Source organism: Spinacia oleracea, chromosome 3 (genome assembly GCF_020520425.1).
Source record: "Spinacia oleracea cultivar Varoflay chromosome 3, BTI_SOV_V1, whole genome shotgun sequence".
Lineage (NCBI taxonomy): Eukaryota > Viridiplantae > Streptophyta > Magnoliopsida > Caryophyllales > Amaranthaceae > Spinacia > Spinacia oleracea.
Genome location: NC_079489.1, coordinates 54,175,614 through 54,187,739, shown reverse-complemented (window position 1 = coordinate 54,187,739; position 12,126 = coordinate 54,175,614). Strand labels below are relative to the sequence as shown.

Here is a 12,126-nt window from a genome sequence, read left to right as displayed (position 1 = left end):
CCCGCAGATTTGGTGCAAGAAAATCCACAACATGAGCTTGAGAAGGTTAGACGTAGCCTCAGAAAAGTTCACACCCCTGTATCCGAAAGCTCTGTTCAGCCTCAGACTAAGGTAACTGAGAGGTATTTGAATTAAAACAAAAATAAATACATCAACAAATCAAAAATCCACCATTTTCAAACTGTCTTTTGTTCTTGTTGATACAGTTTGAAAATGGTGGATTTTTGATTTGTTGATGTATTTATTTTTGTTTTAATTCAAATGATTAGCATTGATTTTATTATCTGTGTTTTGGGTTCCATCCTTAGTCCCTTGAACGAAGAGCTGCTGCATTCACCTGATACTGACAGGATATTCTTTGAATCCGCTCTTGATCAGTCAGAGAGATATGCAATGTTGTTGTATCTGTCACAATAACTGACATAGTTTGTTTAGGGTTAATAGTTGGCTGTTTTTGTTTGCAGATTTCCAACTTTGAATCGATGGATTCAGATGCAGACTAATCTTCACCGAGTTTCTGAGATTGTTGTAACACCCAAGGATACAGATGATGCTGGTGGGATGCAGAACAACAGGAAATCATCTATTAAACGATCTCGAGAGAATGAAATTGCGAACAACAGAGAATGATTTTGATTTTCGAATGGATCTAAGTGACGAAAAAGTGAATTGCGAATAACGAAGGTTAGTTGTAATTTTTGAATTTGGAGTTGTATTAGCGATTTTATGTTTTAATTTGATAATTTTATTGCATTTTGATTTACAGAGAATATATATGGAAAATTAATATGGTGAAGAACCCTAATTCGCGATTTAATTGGTTACTAAACTGTTTTGAGGGGCAGAAACAGCTAAATATGTAATGTATTAGCGAGCTGCACTTTATGTGCTAAATCAAATACAAAATTGTTGTTGTATTCTGTAGAAAATACACTATTTACTTTTGGTTTGAATAGGGTCTAGATAACTTGTGTGCCTGGAAAATTCAAGTTGCTTACCAGTATGGTAGTATCTGATAAGATTTTACGAGCAAGATAGCCAAGATTATGCGATGATATTCATTTTTCATGGGAATGATTATCGCAGTTGATGAAGAGTGACCAATGAGGAGTAAAATTGAGTTTTGATCATTAGAAAATTAGATTACCTAATACAACAGGAATAGGGTTAGTGCAAATCATATTTCTGAAATAGAGGTAAGATTCAAGGCCGGGAAATATACACTGGAATAGGGATTTTAACTTATCCAACAGATCAGATGCTAAGCTATTAAGCTAACCACTTTGATTAAAAGGTTAAGGTGATCCTGATCCATCCTGGTTGAAGGGACTTGGAGAAGGAGGAGAAGGCTTTGGGGGAATGTAAATGGGAGGAGTTCCATGCTGGATAGGTCCATGTTTTACAGAAGCCTTGGAATGACTTGGACTCGGGTCAACAGGCCGATAGTCTTCCAAGCTCACTTCACCACCATATCTGTAAAACTATGTGTTATGAAAATGATGATTATAACAGGAATCAATGGGTTGTAATCGAGATTTCCATGCTTAATATTAGCAAGGTGTTCCCATTTATGGGGATATATGAAATGCCAATTTTATTCTGCACAAGACATAACTTTACTTGGGTTGAATGAAGAATCGAAGAGTTCAGATAACTTAGCTTTGATATGTGATTGCAAATTCAGGGCTAGCAGACCAAGTGCTTCATCAGAACATAATGATAAGAGTTCCTTTACACTTAAGTCTCTCTAAAAGAATTAGAGTAATTGTTTAACCTATTGTCTGGTTAATTGACCGTGCATTATCTCAGACTCCCAAAGCACTCAAGCTATATATGCCATTCAATTAATATTATTTTAAAATTGGACACAACATTCATATCCCTGATTCCTGTTAGTTAGTTCTGGTTAATATTTTAGACCGGTTAGTCAGTTCTGGTTAATATTTTACCTCAAGCCCCATTTTCGCATGAATCTAACTTGATTGTTTTGTTCATTTTCAGAAACTTGAAGCTTACGCACATGCTGCAGAGCTCTTTAGGTGAGATACTTTAGCCCAATATTTATCCCTTAAGAAGGATCAGATTACAACTAAGCCTTGTTGGACCGAGATGTGGCTGTAAGTTATCTATCTTATTTATCCAGATTAGTCCTAGAGCTGCAGACTTGGGGGAGACTTTATGCTCCTTGAACTTTGCTAGTCGAGTCAAGGGAATCGAATATGGTCCAGCTCGCAAGTAGACAGATTTTTCTGAGCTCCTCAAGTATAAACATCTGGTATGTTGTATGAGAATTTTTTAGAATAATATTGTTGTTGAGTTTTGCCTGCTGTTTATGCTCGTATTTCTTTCAACAGGCTAAGAAATCAAAGCATGATGAAAAAGAAGCAAAGAAACTGCAGGACAATGTACAATCTATTGGCAATATTGTGGGTTGAGACAGCAATGGGTGGATCCCTTATTTATGAGGATAGAAAATTTGCTAATATTGGCAATATCGCAGTATGAAGGGTAAGAGATCATAATTTTCCTGTATTTCAGTTTTAATGTTTCTTCTTTCACTTGCCTTCTCTGAGCTTACCACATTGCTTGTTTTAATGTTTTAATTTAATTTCCTACTGAGAATGGTGCTTTTATCTTTTGGCTTTCCGATGAGATAGTGTAGTTTAGGTTCGACTAATCTTGCTAATAGTAGGTTGGGTTATTTGAGGACAATAATTCATAGGTTGATATGAATGGGTATTATACTTGTTAGAGTTGGTACAACTAACTATTTTGTGGGCCTTATTTCTTTGAGGATTTTGCTTAAACCATGAAATTCGAGTGTTGAATATGTAAAATTTGAGGGGGGTTTTGCTTCATTTTTTCGAATTTTCACCTTTTTACATCCGATTTTGCTTGATTTGATTAAAAAAAAAGACTAAGATTAATAATGGGGCTTTTTAATACAATTTTGAGTGCTTTAAGTTTGTATTTGGATCTTGGGTTGTGCTTGTAATTGGTTACTACTTCATCTCGTTTCAGCCTATCTGATGTAAGGTTTTCCTCTAAATTTCTCAACTTCTTAATTTTCCGCCAATCTTATTCAACTTTTCGATGTTTTTCTAAATAAAATGCTGGTTTTTTTTTTTATTTTTTATTTTTATAAATTGTGTTTTTTTTGGGTGGGAATTTATTAGTTTATGCAGATGGAAGATCTGTCTTGACATTCTATAAAACCAATGGAGTCCCATATATGATGTTGCTGCTATCCTAACGTCAATTCAGGTAACAAGTTAGCCTTGAGGAATTTCTTGGGATTTTAGGCACATATTTATAATTAGTATCTCTTGTTTATAGTAGTAATTAGTATATTCTTTTACATGCTTGTGATTCACTGAAGAGTTCATTTTGATCCATGTTGAGAAAGAGCAAAAAAGTGTGTTGAAATGGTTTTATTCAATAAATATTTAAAGAGCTATAGGAGAGTTTCATCTTTTGAATCCTCGTTCTATCTAGTGCTTTAAGGAACTCCAAGTATAGAGAGGTGTTCTTTTATTCTTATTACATGATTAATATGCATAGTTTTAACTTTCTAAAACTCATTCCAATCTTATTATATACATTTAAGGCTCATTGGGTTGTTATAGGTCATGTTTAGAGCTAAAATGACATTTACGCTCCCAACTTTGAACTAAAGAAACTAAGGACTCATTTTATTCTTATTACATGATTAATATGCATAGTTATAACTTTCTAAAACTCATTCCAATCTATGTAAGCACTTTTAAGGCTCATTGAGTCGTTAGAGGTCATATTTAGAGCTAAAACGACATTTTCACTCCCAACTTTGAACTAAAGGTCCTAAGGACTCATTTTATTCTTATTACATGATTAATATGCATAGTTTTAACTTTCTAAAACTTATTCCAATATATGTATGCACATTTAAGGCTCATTGAGTCGTTATAGGTCATATTTAGAGCTAAAACGACATTTCCGCTCCCAACTTTTAACTAAAGAACCTAAGGACTATTTGATTCTTATTACATGATTAATATGCATAGCTTTAACTTTCTAAAACTCATTTGAATCTATTTATGCACATTTAAGGCTCATTGGATCGTTATAGGTCATATTTAGAGCTAAAACGCCATTTTCGCTCCCAACTTTGAACTAAAGATCCTAAGGACTCATTTTATTCTTATTACATGATTAATGTGCATAGTTTGAACTTTCTAAAACTCATTCTAATCTATGTAAGCACATTTAAGGATAATTGGGTCGTTATAGGTCATATTTAGAGCTAAAATGACATTTCCGCTCCCCAACTTTGAACTAAAGAACCTAAGTACTCATTTTATTCTTATTACATGATTAATATGCTTAGTTTGAAGTTTCCAAAACTCATTTCAATCTACTTATGCACATTTAAGGCTTGTTTGGTCGTTATAGGTCATATTTAGGCTAAAATGAGCATTTTCGCTCCCAAATTTTAAATAAAGAACCTAAGGACTCATTTTAAACTTACTAAGTGTTTTATATGCTTAGTTTTGACTTTCTAAGACTCATACCAATTTATTTATGCACATTTAAAGCTCATTGGGTCGTTATAGGTCATATTTAGCATAAAATGACATTTTCGCTCCCAACTTTGAACTAAAGAACTTAAGGACTTATTTTAAACTTATTACATGATTAGTATGTTTAGTTTTAAGTTTCCAAGACTTATTCCAATCTACTTATGCACATTTAAGGATTGTTTGGTCGTTATAGGTCATATTTAGGCTTAAATGAGACATTTTCGCTCCCAAATTTGAACTAAAGAACCTAAGAACTCATTTTATACTTATTATACATTTAATATGCATAGTATTAACTTTCTAAGACTCATTCGAATATATTAATGCATATTTAAGGCTAATTGGTTCGTTATAGGTCATATTTAGGCTAAAATGATATTTTCGCTCCCAAATTTGAACTAAAGAACCTAAGGACTTATTTTAAACCTTTTACATGATTAATATGCTTAGTTTGAAGTTTCCAAGACTTATTCCAATCTATTTATGCACATTTAAGGTTTGTTTGGTCGTTATTGGCCATATTTAGGCTAAAATAAGCATTTTCTCTCCCAAATTTGAAATAAAGAACCTAAGGACTCATTTTAAACTTATTAATGTTTTACATGCTTAGGTATAGCTTTCTATGACTCATTCCAATCTATTTATGCACATTTAAGGCTCATTGGGTCGTTATAGGTCATATTTAGCCTAAAATGACATTTTCGCTCCCAACTTTGAACTAAAGAACCTAAGGACTCATTTTAAACTCAGTATATGGTTATTATGTTTATTTTTAAGTTTCCAAGACTTATTCCAATAAACTTATACATATCAAAATTTTGTTTTTGTAAGGTCTATACTCCGAGGACTGCGCCTTATGCTAGTGAGGAAATGGATGTGGTTCGTGAGCAATGGGCGAAGTTTTTTTACCAGCAAGTATTTATTATTGACCTGAGGAAGCTTGATCGAGTTGGTTTAGATGTATAGAACAATCTTTTATGTTAAAATGCATGCGTACGTTGAAATTGGAACGTATGTATATTTAAATGTATTAGTAGTGCACTTTGGTTTTGGAATATATACAAAACTACAGTTATTGTTTATATATTTGTTATACAGGTTGCGATATTCTATTATTGTTATGAAAGGTTTCTATATTTGGTGCAAAATCCCTAAACAAAATTAGAATTTTCCCGCCAAAAGTGCTTTGTTGCAGCGTACATATATATGTGTACGCTGCAACAAGGGTGTAAATTTTGGCAAATTTTCAGACTTGTTGCAGCGTACAAATAGATGTACCCTGCAACAAGTGGAGTTTTTTTGCAGCGTACACTTCTTTGTACGCTGCAACAAGTCAATATTTTTGCCAAAATTTTGACACTTGTTGCAGCGTACATGCATATGTACGCTGAAAAAAAGTACTTTTTGCAGCGAACATTGAACGCTGCAACAAGTTCAGACTTGTTGCAGGCCCCCCAGTTGCAGCATACGATGTACGCTGCAACAGGGGTCTAAAAGCCCGCTGCAATAAGGGTTTTTTCTACTAGTGAAACTAAAATTCATAGTAGGTTGCACACTGCACACACAGCCACAAGGCACAAGCAGTAGCACAGCAGGCCAACACTCAGCAGTGCCTCATAAAAAATCAGCAGTAGCACACCTAACAAGCTAACATAGTGCACAATTGCACACACAGCTTACTGCACACATGCAGAAATTAGCCAAAACAGGACACAATGAAGTGACACAGCACACCTAAAGGGAGAGGGGGATAATTAAAAGTTTACAAACATCCCAAAAAATCCATAATAAGTTTACATACATCTTAATAAGTTTAAAGAACATCTGAATATAAGTTTACAAAAAGACATGAAGTCATTGAATCAACAAAACTAATTCAAGTATGTCGTCCATTGTGAAATCTGTGATATTCGAAGCTTCTTCAATCGTTTCGTCAATTATAATAGTTGGTTATTCCGAAACCAATTCTTGCATACCTAGAAATCAAAATAAGAATAAATTATTAGTAATATACACATAAAATCATATAATCAATTGTGAAAAATATAGGAAATAAACAAGGTTGAAAGAGTAACCTTCTTCCATTTTCTCCAACTCTAGCAAACTCTCCTCAATAGTAATATAAGTATGAGAGGTACGCATCAAATCTTGCCCGCAAATAAGAGCTTCCACCATTTTAGAACTAAAAGAGGTGCGGAAGTCATCCAAAACACGCCCCCCCCCCCGTGCTAAAAGCGGACTCCGAAGCAACAATTGAAACTGGCATAGCAAGAACATCACGTGCCATTGTCATAAGAATTGGGTATGTTTTCCCTTGTGCAGCCCACCAAGCCAAGATATCAAAATCATAATCATTAGGTTCCAATTTATCCCCTAAATACTTCTCTAATTCTGTTTTTGTTTGGGTGGTTTCCAAATCCCCACTCTCCCTAATGAAGTCACTTCTCAACCGAGAAGATTTAGCACTGTTGCTACAACTTATCACACCCTCATCATGAATTGTGGTGGTAGAAACCGAAGAAGAAGACACAACTTTGGCTGGATAACAATCAAATAATGCATTCAAAGTATCTCTAATTCTTCTACACAAGGTAATGGAACTGCCAGCATCATAACGAACAACATACTCACAATATACCAACTTATTCCTTGGATCAAGAATCAAGGTAATGAACATCAAAACGTTAATCTTGCCAACATTTGACCAATACTTGTCAAATTTTAGCTTCATTTTTTCTGCCATTCTCCTAATCCTTTCATTTGGGTCACTAAGATAATCAGATACTGTAAATCCTATTTCATAAATATCTTCCAAAAATATATTACCCGTCACATATCGGGAACCAGACAACTTCAATGTAGCCTCATGAAAAATCACAAGAAAAGGCAAAAAGCCTTCAACAATGTCGAAATCCAAATCATCCGGAGCACCTAACCCCAAAGGGTTTCTTCAAAAGCTCTCTTATATAAGGAGTGGACTTAGTTTTCATATTTTTAAATGCTTTCTTAAACACCAAAGCACTCCTAAGCATTAAATAGGTGGAATTCCATCTTGTGTCAACATCTAAGCACACAAGAGCTTAGAAGTTATATTCTCTTCTTCGGCACAAGCCTTAAACTTTTGAATCCTAGAAGGAGAAGACCTCACATATTTCACAGCAGCTCTAACTTTTTGTACAGAAACAACAACATCACCAAACCGTCTTTAACTACTAAGTTAAGAATGTGTGCAACACATCTCATATGAAAAAATTCAGAATTCAACACACACCCATCCCAAAGATTAAAAATCTTTTTCAAGTACTTAATAACCAAATCATTCGAACTAGCATTATCGACGGTTAGTGTCAAAACCCTCTTCAAACCCCATTCCAACAAACATTTTTCAACAGATTTACCTATAAGCTCACCAGAATGACCAGCAACAGGGCATAAATTAATGATTCTTTTATGCAATTTCCAATCATCATCAATGAAGTGGGCAGTCAGACACATATATGACAAATTTTGAGCGGAAGTCCATGTATCTGTTGTAAGACAAACTCTAGAAGACAAATTCTTGAAATAATTCTTTAATTCTTCTTTTGTTCAATAAAAAGCCCATAATAATCTCTTGTAATTGTAGAACATGAAGGAGGAATAAAATCAGGAATTGAAACTTTACAAAACATATAAAACCCCTCACGTTCCACAAAAGAAAATGGAAACTCATCGACAATTATCATCCTAGCAAGTGCTTTCCTAATCTCCTCCTGATTAAATCTCCATAATTTAGGAATACTTACAGTTTCAACAGTCCCATCAGTATTAACCATTGTCCTAGACTCAAAGTCTAAGATAGTTTGCGTTTTGTCTAAGTTAAATGGAGCTTTCTTACACCTATCAGTGTGGCGTGACATGGCATTAGTTCCATTCCTAGATGAACAAGTAATTTTGCTACCACAATAAATACATTTAGCATGATCTATATCAGTAGCAATCACATCAAAATGAGTCCAAGCATCAGAAGTTCTTTTCCTTTTACCTCTCTCATTCACAGCTCGTGATTTCTTTCCCCCTCTTCTCTTCTTAAGTTTTGCTGAATGCTCCCCCAATATTTCAGGTTCATCAGACTCTTCCTCAACATGTGTGCTACTGTTAGAATCCAACTCCACATGGTTAGAACCGTCTACACCAATGCTGTTGACAGAAGCTACCATTTTCTGGTGAAAAGTAAATCAAAGTTATAACACTAATTCATACCATATTACCATGTCTTGCTAAATGCTAATAGTATTAGACTACATTGTATCCTGGTCCCTATACAATTCTATGAACCCAAATGGCCAAATATACCTAACCACAGTCGCCCAAATAATTATCTTGGAAACCAGAATTATTCATTTTTTAGCATAGAAGCACAATACCTACCCATGGAGTTAATTTTTTTATGAAATAGTAAGTCAAAATAAATGTTTATTTATTTCAATTTATATTAACTTACTATGACCTATTTTAAGTTACTATTCATGTGCATAGCATCTCTGTAATGTACTAATTAATTTATCACAATTTTTGTAAAATAAAATATCACAGTAAAATTATCACACCCCTTCTTGAGTTGACTTGTTTCTATTCAATTATCTTAATAGAATTTTAAATTATTCAATTATTGTTTAATTACTGAATTTTTCAGTTAAATGATTAATTTTTCAATTCAATTATTGTTTACTTACTCAATCTTAATCGGTTAAATGGTTAATTCAGTGAAGCAAATTAAAAAAATAGTCTTGGCTGAATTCAGTGATGAAAATTAATCCTCTGTATATTCATGATATAAAAATCAATCCTCTGCATATTAAAGCGGGTAATAATCTTAATATTAATATGCATATTTTTTACAAGTTAATCCTCTGAACACCCCTACCCAAGACCCTAAGTCCCCAACTACTTAGATAAAAAACAAAGAATTGGATAGGAAAAAGGGAAACCTTGCGCCCTTGCGGTGAAACCTTGCCGGAAAAAGGAGATCCTTGAGCAAGAAAGAGTGAGGAATAAGGAGATCCGTGAGCGAGAGAGTAAGGAGAGCTGTGACGAGGAGTCGAGGAGGACTGACTGAGTGAGGAAGTGAGGCGAGTTGCGACGAAGCCGCGAAGGAGGGTCTGACGGTTTGAGTGTGAGTGTTTGTGACTTCAGAGGAAGAACAGAACCGAACAAATGAAAGTATGAAACCCTAGTTTACTTGTCTGGGCTTTTGAGTTTTTTTTTCACTTTTGAAGTTCTGAGCTTTTGTTGTACCCAAAATTTCAAAAAAACGCGAGTTTTTTTAATTTTTTTTAACGGGTATATTCGGGTACCCATTTAACAAAATGTGCAGCCCATGCCCCGACCCAGTACCCGGGATTTTTACCGGGTCGGGTACCCGACCCATTTAATTTTAAAAAAACTGCATATTACCCGCTTTAAATGTACCGGGTCAGCGGGTCGGGTAATGCGGGTCGGGTATTTTTTAACAACCCTAGTCGCCACGAAACATATTAAGGGTCCCGTTTAGAAGGACCAAAGTTGACTCTTTTTTGGACAAGGCATTGAATCTTGAAACCGAATGTGTGAGATTTGGGTACGGGAACAAACCGCTTATTTTGGTAGGCTTTAGAAATACATTCGAATACAAAATAAGGATTGTTTTGCGAAATCCTAATCATGTCACTAGGTTGGTTGAATCATGCATTTCAGAATCATTGAAATTGTTACTTGTACGTGGTCACTTTGCTTTAAAGTTAATTTAAGGAATCTAAGGCCGATTTGTCCAAAAATTATCTTTGTTAAGCGTGATGTAACCTTTTGTATTTTTTTGTATTTAGAATGTTGGGTGATGAATGCAATAAGCAAGTAAAGCATCATCACAAGTAGAAAATGAATTATTGAAATGCGGAAAACACCGTTTAGGTGCAAAACCACATCGCCTTGAAAATGGCGAGTAAAGGGTGCTATATTGAAATTGCAATCATACTAATAATAAGAGCAATAGTAATAGCGATCATCATTTAAGCAAATTAAGTGGATAAATGTGCGTTATTGAAATTGCAATAGTGAAATATCACTATTGTATTTGAAATTCGAACGCCAAGAAACTTCTTAATAATAAGTGTGCCCGACACAATTCTCTAAAAATCTTAACTTTAGACGAGTTTCTCATCTTAAAGTGTCATTGATTTTGAATATTGAAATAGAACTTGAAATAGAACTTGAACTTGAAAAGGGAGGTTCAATATCAAAGTTTAAGAGATTTCATGCTAGAAAAATCTCATCTTTAACATACTCCATGATTTGAAATGTTCTAGTTTAAAGAGAGTTTGCTCTCATTTAAACATCATTGAACTTGAACATTGAATTTTGTATTATGAACTTAAATGTTCATATGTTCTAGTTTAGAAAAGGGAATGCACATATCATAAACATCCTTGAACTTTTGAAAAGGTTTGGATTTTGTAAGATTGTATGATGATTGTTGTAAAGAGAAAATCCTTCAAGAGTGAAAGTTCCTCATTTCACTAATCATTTTTTAAAACAAAGCTTGAAACTTGCATTTGAATATTGAAATGGTGCTTGGAAAATAATTTGAGAGAGATTTCAAGAATGAAATTCTCCTAAAGATTGCATCTTTGTGTAATTTTCCTAGTTTGTCATGAGTATGAACCCAAACACAAACATCATTGGAGTTTGATCTTAGATTAGAAATGTAGAAGGTTAGAATAGATCATAGTAATTTAGAATAGGGATTCAGATTACCTTGTTAGGGTTAGGTTATGCCTCTGATTTGAACTCCCAATTGCTCTTGATATTAGGAAAATTATAGGATTCTTGGAATTTTGAAGATTGAATTGTATTTTGTATTGATTTGTGTTGAGTGGAAATTTCTGGACTGCGACCTTGTATTAAAAATCCCCCCTTCCTCTTCCGGTGAAAATGAGGGGTTTATATAGGAGATTACCTGCTAAAGGACAAAGCAGGCCAACGCCCAACGCTAATGGCACGTGGCAGATGCCGACAAAAGAAGGACGATGACACCGTCCTTTTGATAGTTGGCATCGTACCTTTTGTACAATTTGGCTTCTAGCGCTCTGCTTGGAGATTAAGGCAAAAGTTTGCCTCTAAAAAACCACCTTTTGTATTCGGAATTTGAATTTGGACTCGGTTTTACGGGACGGGGCCCGACATGCTCGGTTTTGTGGGTCGGCGCCCGTTTTGGGATTTCTTAATGGCATTTTGATTGGAAATTGCCTTGTAAACCCAATGGAGAGGTCCATTAGGTGATATTGTGTTGGGATTTTGAACTTGAATTTTGGAAATTAAATTTTGTACCGAGTTTCGAAATGGGAACGGGATTGGGTGTTGGACTTTGGATATTGGATTTTAGAATATATCTTAGCAATTGAGACTTTCGCACGGAGTTGCACAAACCACATAACAAGGATAATGGATTTGACATCATCCCATTAGGGGAGACACGAATTAGGTGTCTATAGAAGCCCCCACATTGACTGAGCGTTCGGTTAGGAAAGCAAAAGTCAAAGTTTTCGAAATG

The 12,126-nt window shown here is 34.6% G+C and overlaps 1 long non-coding RNA gene across 1 annotated transcript; it reads left to right on the top strand.

The window, feature by feature from the left end:
* Positions 1 to 1,994: 1,994 nt before the first annotated feature.
* Positions 1,995 to 5,589, top strand: LOC130469015 (uncharacterized). Its single transcript, XR_008929381.1, has 4 exons — positions 1,995 to 2,039; positions 2,144 to 2,275; positions 2,355 to 3,264; positions 5,391 to 5,589. It is a non-coding gene; the product is annotated as an uncharacterized lncRNA (long non-coding RNA).
* Positions 5,590 to 12,126: the final 6,537 nt, after the last annotated feature.